The sequence below is a fragment of the Aquarana catesbeiana genome, linkage group LG07 (genome assembly GCF_042186555.1).
Source record: "Aquarana catesbeiana isolate 2022-GZ linkage group LG07, ASM4218655v1, whole genome shotgun sequence".
Lineage (NCBI taxonomy): Eukaryota > Metazoa > Chordata > Amphibia > Anura > Ranidae > Aquarana > Aquarana catesbeiana.
Window position 1 is genome coordinate 152,023,836 of NC_133330.1, and position 24,169 is coordinate 152,048,004.

Sequence of the window (24,169 nt, forward strand, 5' to 3'; positions counted from 1 at the left end):
AAGGGGGTAAAATCTTCCGAGGCTGACGCGGTTAATACACTACCACTATTTGTTTCACTTATGTAATTTTCCCTATATCAGTATACCATGCACCTCCTATAATATATGGTTATTATTATTGATGGATCATTGAAGAACATATATTCACTGTTTGAGATATGTGGTAAGACAAGTATTTTTTAGGGTCAGCGCAGTTATCCTTTATACTGTAATATTGCTTACCCCATACTCTAGGTGGGGATTCTGCAAATCCGCTATCTAAAGACACATATAATTATATATATATATATATATATATATATATATATATATATATATATATATATATATATATATATATATATTTTTATTTATTAATCACTTATTTTATTTTTTTTTTTTTGTTCTTCAATGTCTAGCATGGCCAGTTTGAAATGGAAAAGCAGAGGGACTGGCAGGATCACCAGGTATTTTCATGATACAACATACACATATGAGGAATATGAAATGCTGGGGTAACATTCTTTGAGATGAGACAGAGCTGCTTCTTTTCCCATGCACGTCAATAAGAATATAAAAAAAAAAAAAAAAAAAAGCAGTCTGGTTGATAGGTAGGTTGAAGCACCACAAGGTTAGCTGGAGGTCAAAATCTTTCACAATGCACACTGACACTGAAGACAGGAGACTCCGCATATCTCCACACCAGCATCCACCTGGACCACATGCCTGCCCTAATGCCATGCACGTAAAACATGCAGAACAATCCAATAAGGTGGGATCTTGGAAAACAGAAATCTCTTATTAAATTACTTCCCACCCAGACACTACACATAAAACAGCTAGGTGGGAGCTTAGTCGTTCAGGAAGGTCCCTCAGAACAAGCCCACCAATGCAGCTACGCGATCCTGGTGTGTCCGTGTCCCCTGGACACAGCACATCTCCACTCGGCAGGTGGGCTCTGTGATTGGCCCTCCCGATCACATGATGGCTGTGTCCAATCACTGCCATCATGTAATGTAAATAGAGATGGTTATCAGGCAATCGGCTCTGCTTCTCCTGACACAGAGCCTGTTAGTGAGAAGGAGAGACGATCTGTGCTGTAAGCCAGGGATCAGTGAGTTTTGAGCGGTTTACACACACACTGATCACCCAGCTACCATTCCCAAACAGTGTCCTGTCACAGTGTCCCCACACAGTGATAAACATCGGTCGCACATCAGTCCCAGTGATCACACATTGATCAACATCTGTCAGAGTAAAAAAAAAAAAATCTGTGCCAATGACATCAGTGAATATCAGCAGCATCAACATGGCTAAAAAAAATTATTCAGCAGCAAGGAGGCTTTCCAGATACTCCAGAGTATGTCAGACAAGAGTAGCGGGGAACTCTCTTCGTCAGACTCAGATAGCGAGTATGAGCCAGTAGAAAGCAGTGGCTCTGAAATGGAAACTGAGGAGAACAGAATCCAAACAAAGAGGCTCGGGAGATCTGAGGAGGCGCATGCATCCACCAGCAGCGCAATAAATCCTGTGGCAGGTACCAGCAGCGCAGAGCTCCCAAATAATAGGCAGGTGTCAGGGAAATGGCCTTGGAAGAATTGGCAATGTTGCCAATATCCAGCATGGGCTCATATGGAGAACCCCCGTGCACAGTGGCACGACAAATACTGGCACCCACTGGCCTATTTAAAACTGCTGCTGAGAGCATGATGTTGCTGGATTATCGTCAGCCTCTGTATTCCTGGACTTCCAGTTACCGACCTGGCTTCCCGATATCCTGGTTTGACCTCTGGCTTGTACTTCCGACTCCGCTCCTGCTTGCTTCTCCTGGTTATCAGCGCTCCTGACAACAGCATCATCTTGCAAACCGTGCTTCTATGGGCACTACACTCCCTGTACCATCTCCAGGGGTGTGTGTGTTGCACTTAGCCACAAGGGGAGCCCTCTCAACACCTTGGCCACCAACTGGTACATAACCGTATAACCCAGCCATGTTTGAGGCCGACGGGGGTGCTTCCCCAATAGAGGCTTTGTGCCAGCAGGTCACAGCATTGACTCAAGCGGTACAAAGACTACAAGAAGGCCACTTCCAGCTGGAGGGCCGTCTGCAACATTTTTGAACACCTGCCTCCTCTGATCCCGGTCCTTCATTCGCCAGCTCAGCCTCTGTTGCTTCCGCCCACGACCGTACCACCTCTACTCCTACTGTACTAGTTCCTCCTCCTAAGCCACAGGTGCCAACCCCTTAATGAATCACCGGAGACCGGAAAAAGTTGAGCTTTTAAAAATGCATCTTTGCTGTACCTGGCCCTCTAAACACATTTTTCTATAGAAACTGTGAAAGTGGGGTTCATTATTTCCTTACTATCAGATGAACCCCAGGTCTGGGCCCACAGTCTTTTTTTCTTTGCTTCAACAGAGTTCCATCATCAACTTGACAGACGCATTCTTTGAGGCCATGGCACAACTATACGATGACCCGCAGCGTGTGGCCACAGTGGAAGCCGCCTTACACACATTACAGCAGGGATGGCGTCCAGTGGAGGATTACATGGTGGACTTTTGCAAATGGTCTGCAGACACGGGCTGGAACAAAGCTGCCTTAACATATTCCTTCCTCGCCAGCAACTGGGCCTCCCATTGCCCCAGCATCGGAAACTGAACCCATGCAGGCTTGGTCCGCTCAGCTCTCTTCAGAGGAAAAGACTCCTTCGCCGCCAGGCGAATCTGTGCCTTTATTGTGGAGGAACTGGACATTTCCTACAAAATTGCTCCATAAGACCTAGTAAGCCACCTTCACGTACTCCTGTATACTGCCAGGTTTCAGGATCTTCGGCTCCCGGCAATCGTTGACTCGGGGGCTTGCAGCTGTTTTCTGGACCTGACTCCAGCTAATAAAATTTGGCATTCCCCTGGTCTCCAAAAAACACAACGGCTGACAGTACACCTAGCCGATGGCCCTCTGCCCAGTTCTGGGCTAGTTACACAAGAGACTGCACCTCTCCTCACCGTGACCGACTCTGGCCATCGGGAGTTGGTACGTTTTGAAGGTGTGCGTTTAGCTTTGTTCCCAGTCATTCTAGGAGCAAGCACACAATCCACAGGTCAACTGGCCCAAGAATGAAGTCCTCTTTACTTCTTCATACTACCAACAGCATTGCTTTAGCTCCAATTCCAGAGACTCTGCTAGTTGTTTGACCGTTCAACCGGTACCCAGCGCCAGCCACCACCCAGCATGTACCATCTGCCTACCAAGAATTCCTGGATGACTTTGACAAGAAGAAAGCCGATGCCCTTCCTCCTCACCAGCCATATGACTGTCTAATTGAGTTGCTTAAAGGCTCCCTTTGGCCATATACTTCATCTCTAGGAAACAGAACTTGAAACTTTAGGGCAATACATTAATGAAAACTTGGAAAAAACTGATTCATCCGCCCATCCCCCTCTCCTGCGGGCGCTGGCTGGCATACATTTTTTGTGGAGAAACGACAAAACACCAAGACCTTGTGTGGATTACAGAGAGTTAAATAAAATCCCCATCAAGAATCGCTACCCACTCCCTATTATCAAATATTTCAAAGGTTCCGTACTGCTCGAATCTTATCTAAATTAGATCTGCGGGGTGCCTACAATCTCATCCGCATGCGTGAGGGAGATGAGTGGAAGACAGCATTCAGAACACAATTCGGGCATTTTGAATACTTGGTGATGCCATTCTGGCTCTAATGCTCCAGCACTTTATGAACGACATCTTTCAGGAACATATGGATAACTTCATAATTGTATACCTTGATGATATCCTTTTTTCAGCTACTCTGGAGATCCACAGAATACATATGAAGAAAGTACTGTCCACTTTAAAGGAAGCATGGATTTTATGTAAAAGCGTGACTTTGAGAAAGAGTCAATCCAGTTCCTGGAACTTATATTTATGGAGAGGATTGCCATGGATCCACAAAAGGTGCAAGCAATATTGGAATGGCCGGCTCCATCGGATAAGAAGGGTGTTCAGAGGTTTGTGGGCTTTGCAAATTTCTACAGAACATTTGTGAAGAACTTTTCTGCCATCATCACACCCATCAGCCAAGTAACCCACCAGCATGCCCGATTCCAATGGTCCTCTGAGGCTCAGGACGGCACTTAATGAACTTAAGTCTTTATTCATTTCAGCACCAGTTCTCCAGCATCCCAACCCTGCTCTGCCCTATGTCCTAGAAGTTGATGCCTCAGAGGGGGCCACAGGAGCAATCTTGTCACAACGCCAGGGGCCCAAGGCATTACTTCATCCTGTAGCCTTTTCCTCACGAAAGATGAGCCAGTAAGAAAGGAACTATGATGTAGGGGACCGAGAGCTACTGGCCATAAAAACTGCTTTAAAAGAATGGGGATACCTTCTTGAGGGTGACCCACATCCCATCATGATTTTCACGGATCATAAGAACCTGGAGCACCTCAGAACTGCCAGACGTTTAAAACCTCAACAAGCCTGGTGGGCGTAGATTGTTTTTCTCCAGGTTCAATTTTCATATTGCCAACCGCCCAGGATCCAAGAATGGGAAGGCCAATGCCCTGTCTCGGATGTTTCCAGATACTCCAGAAGAGGCCACACCTGGCACAATTCTGTCGACTCAGAATTTTCTTCTGATTAAACCCAATCAGAACCAGAAGTATCATCCATAAAGAAACCAAGAGGGGTTCCTATGGCACCAGGACAAAATTTTTGTCCCTCAGCAAGCCAGACTGAAGGCCTTGAAAACTTTTTATGACCATCAACTTGCTGGGCATTTTGGGGTTTGGAAGACAATTGATCTTATCCAACAATACCTACGGTGGCCTTCCTTAAAACCAGACTAAGAAGTATGTGAACTCCTACATAACATGCCAACGCAACAAGGGTTCCAACACCAAATCTTGGGGCCCGTTAAGACAACTACCAGTTCCAGAGCAACCATGGAAGAATATATCTATGGACTTTATAGTAGACCTGCCCCCATCAGAAAGATTCACGACCATCTTGGTGGCAAGATCCTGGCAATTGAAGTATGCCTTTCCTCAGCCTACCACCCACAGAGTAATGTCCAAACAGAAAGAACAAAATCAAACTCTAGAACAATACCTGCGGTGCTTCTGTTCTTTCTCCCAAGAGGACTGGATCTCTTTACTTCCATGTGCCGATTTTGGATAGAATAACTCTGTGCATGCTGCAACCAACCAACCGCCCTTTTCGGCCAATTACGGATTTCACCTCTCGTTCCCACCTGACACCATTCTTGAGTCATTGGTAACAGCCGTCCAAGACAGGATGAGCTTTATCCAAACTACCAAACCCTCCGGGAACCATACAGAGGGCCCAAGAAGACTTTAAGAGGTAGTACGATAGGAAGAGAAGAGGTAATCCTACTTTTAAAAGTGGGAGACAAGGTATGGCTATCTTCTATTAATCTGAAACTTTCTTGTCCTTCGCGGAAACTAGGGCCAAAGTTTGTTGGGCCATTTGAAATTAAGAGGGAAGTGAACCCTGTGGCCTTTGAACTTTTTTTGCCAGATTCTTACAGGATACACCCAGTATTCCACGTCTCCTTGCTGAAACCAACTATACCCAGCCCATTCCCTGGAAGAGAAGAGTTACAGCCACCACCTCCAGTCTTAGTAGGAAATGAAACAGAATACAAAGTGGAAGCCATCTTGGATTGGCAGAAGAGAGGAATGCAAATTCAATTCCTTGTTAAATGGGAAGGGTATTTCTCAGAGGAAAAAAAATTACTGGGAGCCTGCATGTACATGCCCCTAGACTTTTGAAAAGTTTCCGCAACAGATACCCTGAAAGATGGGCTCCTTTGGGCATCTGGAGGCTGCCCCTTGGGAGGGCACTGTAAGGGAAATGGCCTTAGAAGAACTGGCAATGGTGCCAATATCCAGCATGGGCGCATATGGAGAACCCCAATGTGCGGTGGCGCACGCATTGCGAACCGGCGCATGCAGATGCGCGATCGTGTTCCCATTACCGACCCAACTTAACTTGACCCCGCTTCCCAATATCCTGGTTTGACCTCTGGCCTGTACTTCTGACTCTGCTCCTGCTTGCTTCCCAATGTTTGACCCCGGCTTGGCCCACCGACTCCACTTCTCCTGTCTCCTGTGTGTATGACCCCGGCTCATTCCGGTTCCGCTGCCTGACCGATCCACGTGTATGACCTTTGGCCTGGCTCTCAGTTTCTCCTCTACCAACCACCTCGGCTTACTCTTCAAGTGCTCCCAGCCTGCTACAGCCATCTCCTGGCGATCAGCTCTCCTGACTACAGCAACATCTGGCAAACCGTGCTTCTTTGGGCACTACACTCCCTGTACAATTCCAGAGGTGTGTTGCACTTAGCCACAAGGAGAGCCCTCTCAGCACCTCAGCCTCCAACCTATACGTGACAGCAGGCATCCACCAGTAGTTCTGCAAGTCCTTGTGCAGTGGCAAGCACAACCAGGGCAACATTCTCAGATGATAGGCCAGGTGCTAGTAATGGGGCGTCCCATCAACGAGGGCCCATACTAGCCTCCCAGACGTCCTATTATATCCTACATGGCTGGCAGCTACTTCAGCAGAACCTGCAATTCCCCCTTTTACAGCGCAGCCAGGCCCTCAGATACAAACAGAAAATGTTACCCCAATTTAATTTTTCTCATTTATTTTTCACGGATGATTTGCTGAATTACATTGTGGAGCAGTGTAATCTGAACGCCAGCCAACATATTGTCAGCAATCCTGATTCTTCCTATGCTCGCCCATTTGTGTGGAAACCCCTCACAGTGGAAGAATTAAAACATTTTCTTGGACTAACCCTGAACATGGAACTGACAAAAAAAAAAAAATAAATATTTATATTAATAATAATAATAATAATAATATGATGAAGTCCATGCCTAGTGGTCTACCCAACCTATACATCATATGCCAGTCTACTCTTCTTTGATGCCCAGAAACCGTTACGAAATAATGAGATTTTTACAATTCAATAATAATGCCCAGTGCCTCCCTTAATCATCCTGATTCAGACAAACTGTTAAAAATTTGGCCACGAATCAATTTTTTTTGCTCTAGCCTTAAGAAAATGTTTATTCCCGACATACATATTTGTGTGGATAAATCCCCAGTACACTTCACCGGAAGACTTGGCATAAAACAATATCTCCCTCGTAAACTGACCAAGGGGTGGATCTGAATGACCAACTGATGCAGCTCTACTTAGCCACCAGGAGATCACCGTTTTGGTATAAAGAAAGTCACCAGTTACTTGAAGAATAATAAAAAAATAAAAAAGGTAGCGGGACTTTATATATAGACACTCGGGAGCGGGAATAAAATTAATAATTTTTAATGGAATCAAATGATTATAGAGTTTCTGTATTCGAATAATTCAATGCATGATGCTATATATAAAATCATTCGTACAACTATTACAATTCATTGAAACCAGAAAAGATATACATACATACATGTTCCAACAAGGAATCAATACAAATACATAATGTAAAAACATTTAGAGCATGATTACATAATTAATTGGAAAAGTTGGAGACCAGAAAGAAAAGGGAGGGTTACAGATCATAGGGGGCAAAAAACAAATTATTATGGAACGGCCTGGTAGAATGCATCAATATGTACACTAGGTTGATATTGGCTCTACGCGTTTCAAGGTATTTGACCTATCATCAGGAGCAAGGAACCATAGTGATAATCTAAAAATTGAAAGGAAAAATGTTTAATTGAAAGAGAAAAAAAAAAAAAAAAAAAAAAAAAAAAAGAAGGAAAAAACTCAGAACAGGCAGGAAGGGTCCTCACTAATGGACCCGAACCGCCTGTGCACTTACATGTGTGGTCCACACAGTGGCGGTGCGGCCACGAAAAGCACAGGCCAAACCAATCATGCCATGCACGGGAGCTGAGGGGACATGTAGCAACGGGCAAGACACAGGAATGGACGACGTCCCGCAGGAGTGTCATTGTAGATGATGGTGAAACAAAGGGACCAAATCTGTAGGGGAAAGAAAATGAAGTGGCTGTAAAGTGGATGTGGGGCAAGGTGCAGGAAATGGGTGGAGAGGGAGGAGATGTGGAACAAAGGGAGGAATGAAGGGGGTTAAAAAAGGGTTAGTGTGATTAGAAAAAAGGTTGAGAACATGAGAGAGGTAGATGGAATAGGAATGGGAAAATGAAAATGAAAAAGGGGAAAAAAAAAAAAGAGAGGGTAGGATAGGCGGGGTGATACAAGAGGGACAAGATAAGGAACAGAATGGGGAAGGAAGGGCAAGAAAAAAAGGGAAAGGGCAGAAGTGAGAAGGAGGAAAGGGAAAATTACAAGGATGTGAAAGTGATGAAGGGAAGTGGAACTCGGTTTGAAAGTCAAGAATAATGAAGGAGAAAATGTGTACCTGATAAACAAAGTGTCCAGACAAAATTGCATTGATGCATGGGTGATAGATAGGAAGGTGGAAACAAGTGTGTACCAAACGAGGTGCAGAATCCTCGTCCGAGTGATCATCATCTCCTGGCCCATTGGGGGGGTGGTCTGGCTGCCGCCGCCGCCGCCGGTGGAGCCATCACTGGCTTGGTTCCTGGGCTGTCGGCGTCCTCCCCTTCTCTCCCCATCTGTGGGCCAGCGTCTGACGTTGGGGGCATGACTGCGGGGGCTTGACGGCTATGGACCCCAATCCCGCTTGGATTCTGCACCTCGTTTGGTACACACTTGTTTCCACCTTCCTATCTATCACCCATGCATCAATGCAATTTTGTCTGGACACTTTGTTTATCAGGTACACATTTTCTCCTTCATTATTCTTGACTTTCAAACCGAGTTCCACTTCCCTTCATCACTTTCACATCCTTGTAATTTTCCCTTTCCTCCTTCTCACTTCTGCCCTTTCCCTTTTTTTCTTGCCCTTCCTTCCCCATTCTGTTCCTTATCTTGTCCCTCTTGTATCACCCCGCCTATCCTACCCTCTCTTTTTTTTTTTTCCCCTTTTTCATTTTCATATTCCTATTCCATCTACCTCTCTCATGTTCTCAACCTTTTTTCTAATCACACTAACCCTTTTTTAACCCCCTTCATTCCTCCCTTTGTTCCACATCTCCTCCCTCTCCACCCATTTCCTGCACCTTGCCCCACATCCACTTTACAGCCACTTCATTTTCTTTCCCCTACAGATTTGGTCCCTTTGTTTCACCATCATCTACAATGACACTCCTGCGGGACGTCGTCCATTCCTGTGTCTTGCCCGTTGCTACATGTCCCCTCAGCTCCCGTGCATGGCATGATTGGTTTGGCCTGTGCTTTTCGTGGCCGCACCGCCACTGTGTGGACCACACATGTAAGTGCACAGGCGGTTCGGGTCCATTAGTGAGGACCCTTCCTGCCTGTTCTGAGTTTTTTCCTTCTTTTTTTTTTTTTTTTCTCTCTTTCAATTAAACATTTTTCCTTTCAATTTTTAGATTATCACTATGGTTCCTTGCTCCTGATGATAGGTCAAATACCTTGAAACGCGTAGAGCCAATATCAACCTAGTGTACATATTGATGCATTCTACCAGGCCGTTCCATAATAATTTGTTTTTTGCCCCCTATGATCTGTAACCCTCCCTTTTCTTTCTGGTCTCCAACTTTTCCAATTAATTATGTAATCATGCTCTAAATGTTTTTACATTATGTATTTGTATTGATTCCTTGTTGGAACATGTATGTATGTATATCTTTTCTGGTTTCAATGAATTGTAATAGTTGTACGAATGATTTTATATATAGCATCATGCATTGAATTATTCGAATACAGAAACTCTATAATCATTTGATTCCATTAAAAATTATTAATTTTATTCCCGCTCCCGAGTGTCTATATATAAAGTCCCGCTACCTTTTTTATTTTTTTATTATTCTTCATTCAACCGGGATGGAGGGGGGGGACCTGAACGGCACCCCTATACCTCATATAAAGTCCCACTAATTCCCTCTACCCATTGTTTCCCAATTAATATTCACCAGTTACTTGTTTCAACTAGCCCTGTACAATTTATGTTATCTTTTACAAGTGCACACAAAGATCCCTAACCTACCTAAAATTTAAAGAGGCCTTCTCCATCTGAATGGCCACGCCCCTGAACAAATTTGCTCTGATACATTTGCCAGACTTCATGAAAGGCACCCCTTATATACTCTCTCTTACCCAAACAGGCTACAACCCCCCCCCCCCCCCAAAAAAAAAAAAGTTGTGTATGTTCAAGTAAATGAATTTGCTGTGACACCCGATACTACTGTCCCCAATGTCCCTCCCAGCCAGGCCTCTGTATTGGAGAGTGCTATAGGATCTATCACACACCACTACACTATTAGTGAAGTATATGTGAAGTGAAGATATTTTTCCAGTTTCCACGATCTTCTATTTCTGTGTATGACCCGGACTGTTTATTGACTATGCCTTTGCCAACCGCGTTCCTGCCCTCCACTTGAATAGACCTCTGCCTGTAAAATGACCACGTTTTATGCCTGCCTCCTGAACTGATCTTTTGCCCTGCAACACAGGGGTCTCACATATGTGAGGGGCTACAGAATAGATTTTCTGAGTGGAGAAAACCTTTTTGGCTTTCTCCGGGTTTTCGTCTTCTCGGATTAGGGTCTGGAGACGTTGAAGAGATTTGGATGAGAAGAAGCCTCTACCCCTGTCCTCAGGTCTTACCTGACTGAGGCCCTAAGCCTTACAGTTCTGCCTGCAACTGGCCATGCCTCTGCCTGCCACCTGAACTGCCTGCTTATGGACCACGTCCTTGCCTATTGCCAGGATCAATACTTTGGCACATCTCTGCCTGGACAATTCCTTTGGCTACCTGGACCAATGCTTTGCCTGTGCTGGGACAGTATTCCTGCCTGCTAAAACCATAGGTAAACCTTTTTTTACCCTTTGCTCAGCAGAATGTATTTTGGGGTGTAATTCTTGGTATGTACATACTGTGTGTTAGAAGCCTGAAGGTGCTACTAGGATGTTGGGCCTATGTATGTGGCGAGGCTGTGGAAAAGTCTCACACATGTGAGATCGACATACTCAGGAGGAGGAGTATCAGAATGTATTTTAGGGTGTCATTCTTGGTATGTACTTGCTATGTGTGTTAGAAATATCTTATAATTTGACAACTTTGCATAAAAAAAAAAAAAAATAAATAAATTTATTTCCTTTCCATATTTTCCAAAAACTTATGGAACTAAATTACATGTTCAAAAGACTCATTATGCCTAATAGAATATACAGTATCACACAAAAGTGAGTACACCCCTCACATTTTTGTAAATATTTTATTATATATATCTTTTTATGTGACAACACTGAAGAAATGACACTTTGCTACAATGTAAAGTAGTGAAGGTACAGCTTGTATAACAGTGTAAATGTGCTGTCCCCTCAAAATAACACACAGCCAATAATGTCTAAGCTGCTGGCAACAAAAGCGAGTACACCGCTAAGTCAAAATGTCCAAATTGGGCCCAAAGTGTCAATATTTTCTGTGGCCACCATTATTTTCCAGCACTGCCTTAACCCTCTTGGGCAAGGAGTACACTAGAGCTTCATAGGATGCAACTGGAGTCCTCTTCCACTCCTCCATGATGACATCACAGAGCTGGTGGATGTGAGCACACCCCTAAGTGAAATTGACTAAATTGGGCCCAATTAGCCATTTTCCCCTCCCCTGTGTCATGTGACTCGCTAGTGTTACAAGGTCTCAGGTGTGAATGGGGAAAAGGTGTGTTAAATTTGGTGTTATCGCTTTCACTCTCTCATATTGGTCACTGGAAGTTCAACACGGCACCTCATGGCAGAGAACTCTGAGGATATGAAAAAAAGAATTGTTGCTCTATATAAAGCTGGCCTAGGCTATAAGAAGATTGCCAAGACCCTGAAACTGAGCTGCAGCATGGTGGCCAAGACCATACAGCAGTTCCACCCAGAACAGGCCTCGCCACGGTCGACCAAATTAGTTGAGTCCACAGACTCAGCGTCATATACAAAGGTTGTCTTTGGGAAAAAAAAAGACGGTTAAGTGCTGCCAGCACTGCTGCAGAGGTTGAAGGGGTGGAGGTTGGGGGTCAGCCTGTCAGTGATCAGACCATAGGCCGCAGACAACAGGTGATAAAAAGAACTAATACATTCTGCAATCAAATATAATTGAAACAGACTGGAGGCAAGAATAGCCCCGTCTTTGTAGATCTAGAGACAATTGCTAACACCAACAATGATGGGTGTGTTCCTCTGAATTCATATAACATATGGCAAAAAAACAGGAGAAAAAGTGAATTCATCATCAATGAGGGACATGCAATGGTCAGATCATGTAAATACTATTTATTGAAAAAAACTCACTTTAAACACCAATCCAAAAAAGATATACTGTAAAGACAGGTACCATCACCAATTAAAATGACAACTTGGTAATACACAGACGCAGATGGCCACCTATCACAGCCAACCACTCACACCACGCAAGTAGACTCATGCATAATGATTAGATAAGGATAGTTACAGAATAAATTGAATGTACTGATTTGCTGGAGTCCTTAAATTTCACGGAAAGGCAGCAGCTAGTAGCATTGAGTGTTCCTTGGATGATAGGTGTTGTGGTGACAGACGTAGTAGGCCCAATGAGGATCTTTGGGGACCGGGAAACCCAGAGCAGACCACTGAGGAGGAAGAGGGGAGGGGGGGGGGGGAGGGGGAAAGGCCAATGGGGTGGGAGCCAGGGACAGAGGGACCAGGGGCTGACTCAGCAGCAACTTAGAAGCATTTCAGGAATACACAGCTGTGTAATGAGAGTCTCTCTGAATCAGTAGTGGCTCACAGCACTAGAGGCCGAGATGTGGAGGAGCGGAAGGTGAGGGTGCAGGGGAGTACTACTGGTGAGTCCTGGACTGAGCTAAATGGCTCGCTGGGTGGACCGGGTATCGTGTGGTGGATACCAGGTGGTCATAAGAAATAACTGTCCCAGACTTGAGATAAAGACAGGTAAGATCTCACCCGGTGTTGGCTGCAGTCCACGTCAGGAGCAGGGAATGAAGATCTCACCATCTCCCACTTGTCAGATGCTTGGTTGCATGGTGTTCCATCCTCCGGAGGGTCATCCACGGTGCACATCCATTGGCGGTGTGATAAGGATAAAAATAGGAGAGGGTAGTCCCGGGAGAATACAGCGGGCAAAGCTTCTTAGGAAGAAGGACCCCGAACTCCCCAAAGAGCCACAGGGGCCCCTAAGGATTATCACCAAATACGGTGCCCACTGGGACCAAGTTAGGTCCATACTTAACCAACATTGGCACATCCTGTCTGAGTCGCCCACCCTGGGTAAAATTGTTGGCACAAGACCACTTCTGACGGCTCGCCGTTCCAGAAATTTAAAAGACAGCCTCATACATTCTGAGTATAAAAGATCACCCACCCCTAACTGGCTTACTCAATTACCACCTTTGAAAGGCATGTTTAGGTGTGGTCGCTGTTCGGTCTGTAAGTATGTTGAACGCACAGACACGTTTACCGACTCTGAGGGCCAAAAGCGCTTTACAATAGATAACTTTATCAACTGTAATACTACCAGGGTGATCTATATGCTCACCTGCCCATGCGGGAAACATTACGTCGGCAAGACCAAGAGACAGTTGAAGGTCAGAATGGGTGAACATGTTCAGAGCATCCTTGGTAAGGATGATGAACGACCCATCCCACTACACTTCAATGCCATGGAGGAAAGCCCGATGGGCTTTCTTTTAAAAGCATTTACAGGCTTAATCTTCCACAAAGAAGGGGTGACTTTGACAGGATATTGTACCAGAAGGAGAAAATGTGGATATACAATATTAACAGTATGTACCCACAGGGGTTGAATAATGAGTGCAATCTTGCTGTATTCCTTACACCGTAATTCCTCTGATACATTACCTGTTTTCTCCTTCTTATGGTTGGAACGTTCTGTCGAAGTTCACCCAGTCTTTTATTCTCTCCTGGTTCAAAGTATTAATAATCTTATTTCTGCCTCCCGTTCTTTCCTTACCCGAGCGTCTCATTGATTGGATATCCATTCTCCACTTTCTCTCTCTCTCCCCCCCCACCCCTTTTTTTTTTTTTTTTTTTTTTCTTTCGGCATCATATTTGCCCTATTTATAATTTTTTAATAATTTTTTTCTTCCCTATTTCTTTTGCTTCGTTCTAATTCCTCTTTCTCCTCCTTCACTTCTTCTCCCATTTGGGTTTCTATATCTGGTGCTACTGTCTTATTTAATTTCCTCCCTTGGATGTACGTACTCACGGATCCGCCCTACTACTTGTGTGTTTTTAATCTCCTGTTTATGTGTGTGGCTGTCAGTGATTAACGCCGTAGCCTTGACAACAAGACGCTGAAGCCCTTACGTGGTTCCGTCTGGATGCTTTATAAGACGACGAATTCTGCTACTGCGCATGCTCTGATGAAATCCGAGTCACGGATGAAACGCGTCAGCATGACGCCATCACGCTGTCCATAGCGCTCCTGCAGACTAGCAGACCCGCCTACCAGCCCAGACACCATTGGCCCAGGATCATTGTGGCCGCTTGAATCAGCTCGCGGAAAACGGAACGAGGGGAACTGACGGTGTGAGGAGATTCGGCTTTGCCCGCTGTATTCTCCCGGGACTACCCTCTCCTATTTTTATCCTTATCACACCGTCAATGGATGTGCACCATGGATGACCCTCCGGAGGATGGAACACCATGCAACCAAGCATCTGACAAGTGGGAGATGGTGAGATCTTCATTCCCTGCTCCTGACGTGGACTGCAGCCAACACTGGGTGAGATCTTACCTGTCTTTATCCCAAGTCTGGGACAGTTATTTCTTATGACCACCTGGTATCCACCACACGATACCCGGTCCACCCAGCGAGCCATTTAGCTCAGTCCAGGACTCACCAGTAGTACTCCCCTGCACCCTCACCTTCCGCTCCTCCACATCTCGGCCTCTAGTGCTGTGAGCCACTACTGATTCAGAGAGACTCATTACACAGCTGTGTATTCCTAAAATGCTTCTAAGTCAGCCCCTGGTCCCTCTGTCCCTGGCTCCCACCCCATTGGCCTTTCCCCCTCCCCCCCCCTCCCCTCTTCCTCCTCAGTGGTCTGCTCTGGGTTTCCCGGTCCCCAAAGATCCTCATTGGACCTACTACGTCTGTCACCACAACACCTATCATCCAAGGAACACTCAATGCTACTAGCTGCTGCCTTTCCGTGAAATTTAAGGACTCCAGCAAATCAGTACATTCAATTTATTCTGTAACTATCCTTATCTAATCATTATGCATGAGTCTACTTGCGTGGTGTGAGTGGTTGGCTGTGATAGGTGGCCATCTGCGTCTGTGTATGACCAAGTTGTCATTTTAATTGGTGATGGTACCTGTCTTTACAGTATATCTTTTTTGGATTGGTGTTTAAAGTGAGTTTTTTTCAATAAATAGTATTTACATGATCTGACCATTGCATGTCCCTCATTGATGAATTCACTTTTTCTCCTGTTTTTTTGCCATAGGCCGCACAGTGCATGAAATTGGTCTGCATGGCTGTCGTCCCAGAAGGAAGCCTCTTCTAAAGATAATGCACAAGGAAGCCCGCAAACAGTTTGCTGAAGACAAGCAGACTAAGGGCATGGATTACTGGAACCATGTCCTGTGGTCTGATGAGACCAAGATAAACTTATTTGGTTCAGATGGTGTCAAGTGTGTGTGGCGGCAACCAGGTTAGTATAAAAAAGTGTGTCTTGGCTACAGTCAAGCATGGTGGTGTCATGGTTTGGGGCTGCATGAGTGCTGCCAGCACTGGAAAGCTACAGTTCATTGAGAGAACCATGAATGCCAACATGCACTGTGACATACTGAAGCAGAGCATCATCCCCTTCCTTCGGAGACTGGGCCACAGGGCAGTATTCCATCATAACAACCCCAAACACACCTCCAAGACGACCACTGCCTTGCTAAAGAAGCTGAGGGTAAAGGTGATGGACTGGCCAAGCATGTCTCCAGACCTGAACCCTAAACCTTAACTAAACTAGAGTATGCTGTCCAGTTCTGGGCACCAGTCCTCAGGAAAGATGTACTGGAAACGGAGCGAGTACAAAGAAGGGCAACAAAGCTAATAAAGAGTCTGGAGGATATTAGTTATGAGGAAAGGTTGCGAGCACTGAACTTATTCTCTGGAGAAGAGACGCTTGAGAGGGGGGATATGATTTCAATATATAAATACCATACTGGTGACCCCACAATAGGGATAAAACTTTTTCACGGAAGGGTGTTTAACAAGACTTGTGGCCACTCATTAAAATTAGAAGAAAAGAGGTTTAACCTTAAACTACGTAGAGGGTTCTTTACTGTAAGAGCGGCAAGGATGTGGAATTCCCTTCCACAGGCGGTGGTCTCAGCGGGAGGCATCGATAGTTTCAAGAAACTATTGGATAAGCACCTGAACGACCGCAATACTGACATATAATCACACACATAGGCTGGACTTGATGGACTTGTGTCTTTTTTCGACCTCAACTACTATGTAACTATTGAGCTTCTGTGGGGCATCCTCAAATGAAAGGGGAGGAGCGCAAGGTCTCTAACATCCACCAGCTCCGTGATGTCATCATGGAGGAGTGGAAGAGGACTCCAGTGGCAACCTATGAAGCTCTGGTGAACTCTATGCCCAAGAAGGTTAAGGCAGTGCTGGAAAATAATGGTGGCCACACAAAATATTGACACTTTGGGCCCAATTTGGACATTTTCACTTAGGGTGTACTCACTTTTGTTGCCAGCGGTTTAGACATTAAATGGCTGTGTGTTGAGATATTTTGAGGGGACAGCAAATTTACAATTTACTAAATTTTTTTTAGTTAGAGAAGCTGTACACTCACTACTTTACATTGTAGCAAAGTATCATTTCTTCAGTGTTGTCACATGAAAAGATATAATAAAATATTTACAAAAATGTGAGGGCTGTACTCACTTTTGTGAGATACTGTATGTTGGGGTATTTGCTTTGCAAAATGGGGTCATTTCGTGGGTAATTCCATTGTCTTGGTGCTCCAGGGCCTTCAAAAATGTGATAGTCAGGAAATTAAATGTGTAATTTATGCCTTTAGAACGCTTGACGATCCTACTTGGATGTTGGGCCTCTGTATGTGGCCAGGCTGTGGAAAAGTCTCACACATGTGGTATCGCCATACTCAGGAGGAGCAGCAGGATACATTTTGGGGTGTAATTGCAAGTATGCCTATGCCATGTGTGAGAAATACCTTGTTAATATGACAAGTTTGTGGGGGGGGGATTCTTCATTTTCCAAACAATTGTGGGTAAAAAAATTACAACTTCAAAAAACTCACTATGCCCCTTACTAAATACCTTAGTCTGTCATCTTTACAAAAAGGGGACATTTTAGGGCCTCGAGAAATGAGATAGGCAGTCAGTACATCAGGATTGATCAATTTTCAGTGATACGTAGCATAACTTTTACACAAATCAATTATACACGTATCAGTTTTTTTTTTTTACCAAAAGACATTTAGCAGAATACATTCTGGTCTAAATGTATGACGAAATTAGATTTTATGGGATTTTTTTTAAAACAGAAAGTAGAAAATATTGGGGGTTTTTTTCCAAATTTTTTCGCTTATAAATCGCAAAAGATAAAAAACCCAGTGGTGAATAAATACATAGTAGGTGAGGTTGCAAAAAGACACAAGTCCAACCTGTGTGTGTTATTATAGGTCAGTATTACATTGTATATCCCTGTATGTTGCGGTCATTCAGGTGCTTATCTAATAATTTTTTGAAACTATCGATGCCCCCCTGTGAAACCATCTGTGGAAGGGAATTCCACATCCTTGCCGCTCTTACAGTAAAGAACCCTCTACGCAGTTTAAGGTTGAACCTCTTTTCTTCTAGTAGTTTGTATGGCTAGGCGACAGGGTCAAAAAGGTGGCGCCAACATCCCTGAAGAGTATATGGGCAGGAAGATGATTTTGATGGGATTTTAAGGGTGCCAAGCAATATAGTTACTGACAATACATCAAAGTGTAAAAAAAAAAAATATATAACAAAATTTATTACACAGAAGACAAATTTAAAACTTTGACTGTACATATATTACGCAGACAGGAAATACAAATCTAATCAAATGATGGAACAAATGGTCACTCAATAGCATGGAGTGACATATTCCAACATGTTTCGACTTTTAGGGCTTCCTCAGGGGATGTTTATTAAGAGGTAGATGTGATACTGCATAGAACAAAGTACAGTTAAAAAACAATACAAAAAATTATACAACAAAATTGTAATCAAAAACGAAAAATATGCTACTGACCGCCTAGCCCAATACCCATCAACCACCCAAGTGATGTCCTGCGACTTAATGTTGAGCCAAATGGAAAAACGGACACTAGGCCGCACACAGAGAGGCTGGCCAGGAAGAGCCCAGGGACGGGGCCAAAAGGCTCTGTCTGGTGAACAAGACTAAGTATGAAAACCAAAAAAAGGGGGATAAGAGTCACTAAGGTGAAGAGGAGTGGGAGGGAAGAAGAAGGAAGGGGTGAATGGGAAGGGGAAAGAGAGGAGAACGGGGGGGGGAACTTATCGATGCTCCCCGCTGAAACCACTGCCTGTGGAAGAGAATTCCACATCCTTACCGCTCTTACTGTAAAGAGCCCTCCATGCAGTTTAGCGTTAAACCACTTTTCTTTTAATTTTAGTGAATGGCCGTGTGTCTTATTAAATTCCCTTTTGCGGAAAAGTTTTATCCCTATTGTGGGGTCATCAGTATGGTATTTGTACATTAAAATCATATCCCCTCTCAAGCGTCTCTTCTCTAGAGAAAATAAGTTCATTGCTCGTAACCTTTCCTCATAACTAAAGGTCCTCCAGTCCCTTTATTATTTTTGTTGCCCTTTTCTAGACTCTCTCCAGTTCCAGTACATCCTTCCTGAGGACTGGTGCTCAGAACTGGACGGCATACTCCATGTGCGGCCGGACCAGAGTCTTGTAGAGTGGAAGGATTATCGTTTTATCTCTGGAATGAATCCCCTTTTTAATGCATGCCAATATTCTGTTTGCTTTGCTTGCAGCAGCTTGGCATTGCATGCCATTGCTGAGCTTATCTACTAGGACCCCCAGGTCCTTTTTTTCCCTCCTAGATTCCCCCAGAGGTTCTCCCCCTAGTGAGTAGATTGCATTCATTATTTTGCCACCCAAATGCATTGTTACATTTTTCTACATTAAAGTGGAGTTCCACCCACTTTTACAACTCTTCAGAATCCCTCACTAAACTGTGCACTGTAAACAAATTAGATATTTTTTTATTTTTTTTTTCTCAGCACCTACTGTATATCTGCTGTATTCATTTTTCACTTCCTCCTCCCTGGCCGATGCCCATCGCATCATTTCCTGTTTGCAATGCCTTCTGGGAAGGGGCAGCAACTTCCTCTGAAACTGCCGTTGCTATGGAAACCTGACCTGAAACCTATTACACTGCTTGAGCTGCACTGAGCATGTGCGAGATCTGCAAGGATGAGATCCAGGAAGAAATACAGTCTGGCTTCAGATGCCCATACTTAAGATGCCCACGGCCTGCTGTAAGTTTATAAAATATCAAACTACTGCTATAAACTAACAAAACAGACCTTAGTTCACAGACTAACTTTACTAGAATACATTAAGTTTGTGTATTATAGGGATATTTTTATTTAGAAACTATAATTTCGGCTGGAACACCACTTTAAACCTCATTTGCCATGTAGTTGTCCACCCCATTAATTTGTTCAAATCTTCTAGCAAGGTTTCCACATCCTGCAGAGAAGTTATTGCCCTACTTAGCTTAGTATCGTCCGCAAATACTGAGATTGAGCTGTTTATCCCATCCTCCAGGTCGTGTATGAATAAATTAAATAGGATTGGTCCCAGGACAGAACCCTGGGGGACCCCCACTTTCCACCCCTGACCATTCAGACCCCATTCATCACTACCATCTGAACTCACCCCTGTAGCCAGTTTTCAATCCATGTACTCACCCTATGGTCCATGCCAACGGACCTTACTTTGTACAGTAAACGTTTATGGGGAACTGTGTCAAATGCTTTTCTAAAATCCAGATACACCACGCCTATGGGCCTTCCTTTATCTAGATGGCAGCCCACCTCCTCATAGAAGGTTAATAGATTGGTTTGGCAAGAACGATTCTTCATGAATCCATGCCGATTACTGCTAATGATACCGTTGTCATTACTAAACTCTTGTATATTAGTCCCTTATCATCCCCTCCAAGAGCTTGCATACAATTGATGTTAGGCTAACTGGTCTAATTCCCAGGGATGTATCTTGGCCCTTTTTTAAATATTGGTGCTACATTGGCTTTTCTCCAATCAGCTGGTACCATTCCAGTCAGCAGACCGTTTGTAAAAATTAGGAACAATGGCCTTGCAAATACTTGACTGTGTTTCTCATTGACCCTCGGGTGCAAGCCATCTGGTCCCGGTGACTTATTAATGTTATGTTTTTAGAAATGGACTGGGAAAATAAATAATAAAACAGATTCCTCTACAAACTAGCTGGATAGAGGAATTCTCCCACCAAGACATTGTATTCTGACAGCAGAACTTGCTGCTGGAGGAATACACTGATCAGTGACTGCAGCTGCTGATTGACAAAAGTTTTCAAGCATGTTCTTTTTAACAGAAGTCAAGCAAATGTCGAGTGGGGATAGTCACACAAAATCAGTTCCCATCCCTGCTGAACGGGCAACATTTTGATCTGTCTATGGCCAGCTAAAAGCAGGACTGAAAGCATTTAACAAAAGACTGAGCAGCTATTATCACAGAATAGAGATGCAATATATCTTCTGCTATAAAATACACCTGCCTGCAGTCTTCTGCAGCATGTAAACTGAACTGCACATCTCAGTTTACATCGCCAGCATGGTCCTTGTGTGGTGGAATGACTGGCTAGTGAAGACCGACATCGGGAGAGAAGATGATGGCACCAGCGAGGGACCCAGAGGTTAGTTTACTTCCTTTAGTTCCGGTTTAAAAAATGAACTTTAGTCATAAAATGAAGTCCTGCTAGATCATTCCATGCTGGCCCCTTTTGCAGGTATAGCTATGCAAAACATTAAAAATAAGTGTTTATACTGTTTAAAATACACCAATACACTATCTCACCTTGCTCTGCACACACTCAGTTGCTCTTTATTTTAGGCACTGCTGAATTTGTAGAGGATGATCTGCTGAGAGCCTTGGCGCAGAATTAAACACTCCATTCAGTCAAGGAAGCTGCAACTGCCATGGACATTTTTTTTGGAGTGTGGACTCTTTTCTTCCAGGATTGTTTATGATTGAATTATGCATTTACTATATGTTTGTTGGAATCAGCGCCATCCTTAAAGGGTTGTAAACCCACATGAAAGGAAAAAAATAAAAAAGACCTGCAAGACAAAGGAATAACGAGCTAGCTCATTATGTAATACCTCACCTGAGATCAAAGCCCCTGCTGCGGTGCCCGTATACAGTACCGGCCGGCGACATTTCTTCACGGGGTTACTTCCGGGTACTGTGGCTCCGACGCTGTGATTGGCCGGAGGCGCGATAAAGTCACTCCCACGCTTGCGCGTGGGAGCCGCCAGTAACAGCACACTCACTGAAGCAAATGGCAAGTACGTGCCATTGCTTCAGTGCGCATGTGCCGATGACATCGGCACATGCAGATACAGGGGGTATCTCCTAAACCGTGCAGGTTTAGGAGATATCCGGGGTAGCTACAGGTAAGCCTTATTATAGGCTTACCTGTAGCAAAAAGTGGATTGTAAAGGGTTTACAACCACTTTAATTTAATATTTGTTTATACATGTGATCAGACACCAGCTATTTGCTGGTTTGACAGTTTGGTTGAGGACACACGCAAATGTGACAGTAAGCAATCCTGGCATTCCAGAAATGTAACTTTTGTGAAACCATTACATCGATTTATCAAGTTGTTATGGGTACATTTCTGTTTCAAGACACATTGGCTGAGGGGTGAACAGGAACCAGCCCAGGTTAGGTCAGAACTTGGGTTCAGACTGAATCCGAAAAGGAAGCTGTCACTCCAGGACAAATCAACTGCTGCATGTACACAAAGAGGTAGGGATGTTTATGACATCACACTGATCCAATATGGCGGCATGGGCATGGCAATGAAAGAGTAGAGCCATAGAAAGTAAGGGCTCATGTGGAGAAGTTCTGGAAACAATACTTATTATATTCATGTCAGCTGTACATGTGTTTAACCTGCTTTTCAATGTAAATGAATGAAGAAATCAGTTGAGAGAGCTGAATGGAATAAGGTGCAAAGAAAACGCAAAGTAAAACGAAGTAGAGGTGTTGTGGCGGTTACCTTACGCACATTTGGCATGCATTTTAGACATACAAACCCACATTGTGATATTTTTATTTCCAGGAGGAGCCCAGACTGGATCCCAATGGGCAACAGCTGCTCCCAGGTCGATATGTCAGCCTGACAATGTGAGTGTGTGACCTCTTATTAAACACGATAATAAACCTGCTCTCACAGCTACCATGTCACATACATAGGCCATCGAGAGCTGAGCCCTCCAACCAGCCTGATCATTAGAACAGGTCATGTGACGTCAGGGAAGCACAATATACAATATATACCCCATGGGATATTGGACGCCTATACATAGACCAATCGGTGTACAGCTCATTCATGCAATGTAAACCGATCACTATGTCAGCCCATCGCTCCGATCCATAACCAGACACAATCATCCCCAGCACTGGACACTGACCTGAGCAGCAGCCGGCAGTACAGACGTGCTGGACCCTTCACTCCCTCTGGGCTCTCATGCTGCTTATTTCCAGGTATATTTTTCGAGCACCTTCAGCCACCAATCAGACGCTTCTCCCTCGCTGACGTCACCTCCTGTGCCGCTTCCCACACGTCTCTGCTGTGTAGTTGTGCTGGTGATGCCTTGCTGTGTGTGAGATTGCAGCGCGTTATTCTGCAATAATGTGTGTAATAAAGCAGATTCGTGGCAGCAGATGTAGTGAAGGAGCCAAGTTACCTTTCTATGTGCGTGAAAAAAACAATCACGTTTTAAAGAGTCCTGACGAAGAACAAATCATCGTGGCTAATTCGGTGCCCTCTGCTGGTCGTACCGTGTATAGCTGTACAAGAGGCGCTGTCATTTCATGCTTGAGCTGTTTTCACGGCTTGTAAAGGTAACGACATGATCGGAACACTAACGACAGCAGTCCTCTATAGATTTGCATGTGGTTTTCAAATCAAGTTATTTATAACAGAACATCATATTAAAATTGTAGTAAAAGGGTTGCGTTCATACGTTAAAACCCAGCTACGGGCAAATACAAAATGATCCTCTGCGGTGGGGCTGTGCCTGCACTGCAAGGGTTAATTGCTAATTTTGGTCTGGGAAAACAATAATTCACAAAATTAAAAATAGCGCTTCTCAAGCCTCTCCAGTGTGAGAGCCCGAGTGTTTTCACACTGGGGCGATGCGCTTGCAGGACTGGAAAAAAAGTCCTGCAAGCAGCATCTTTGGGCGGTGTATACACCACTCCTAAACCGCCCCTGCCATTGAAATCAATGGGGTTAAAAGCACTTTACCGCTAACGCAGCCCGCGACCCAGTGTGAAAGGGCTCTAAATGGAAATATACTTAAAGTGTAACTCCACTTTTGTGATCTATGTACATTGCAAGGATTATAACAACCTTTGTTGCAGATTCCTACCTTTTGTTATTCTGAAGAAATCTATGTGTGTTTCTCTGTGCCTCTGTTCTGAGGGAGTCTAATGGGAGGGGTTTCATAATTAACTGTCAGGTGTGGAGCTACTGGGCACTAATGACAAAATCTGCTGGGCCTGCATCTCTTTAGATGTGTTCCTATTGAAAGTATCTCTCAAAAAATGACATTTTTGTTGCAAGGGATGCCTGAAATCTGATTTGTTTCTTAGGCCCCTTTCACACGATCGGACCGTTCAGGTCCGCCTGTCAGTTTTGACGGCGGACCTGAACGGGCGCTCCATGTTAGCCTATGGAGCGACGCATGTCAGCGGAGACATATCCGCTGACATCCGACACGGTCTGATCCGCTAAAAGTAGACGG

The 24,169-nt window shown here is 44.4% G+C and overlaps 1 protein-coding gene across 1 annotated transcript in view; it reads right to left on the reverse strand.

The window, feature by feature from the left end:
• The window catches only part of CCDC134 (coiled-coil domain containing 134), a 225,997-nt gene extending 202,855 nt beyond the window's left edge, over positions 1–23,142 (reverse strand). The window contains exon 1 of the mRNA XM_073592725.1: positions 22,832–23,142. The gene's annotated coding sequence lies outside the window, so the exon portion shown is untranslated. The remainder of the gene's footprint in view (positions 1–22,831) is intronic.
• Positions 23,143–24,169: the final 1,027 nt, after the last annotated feature.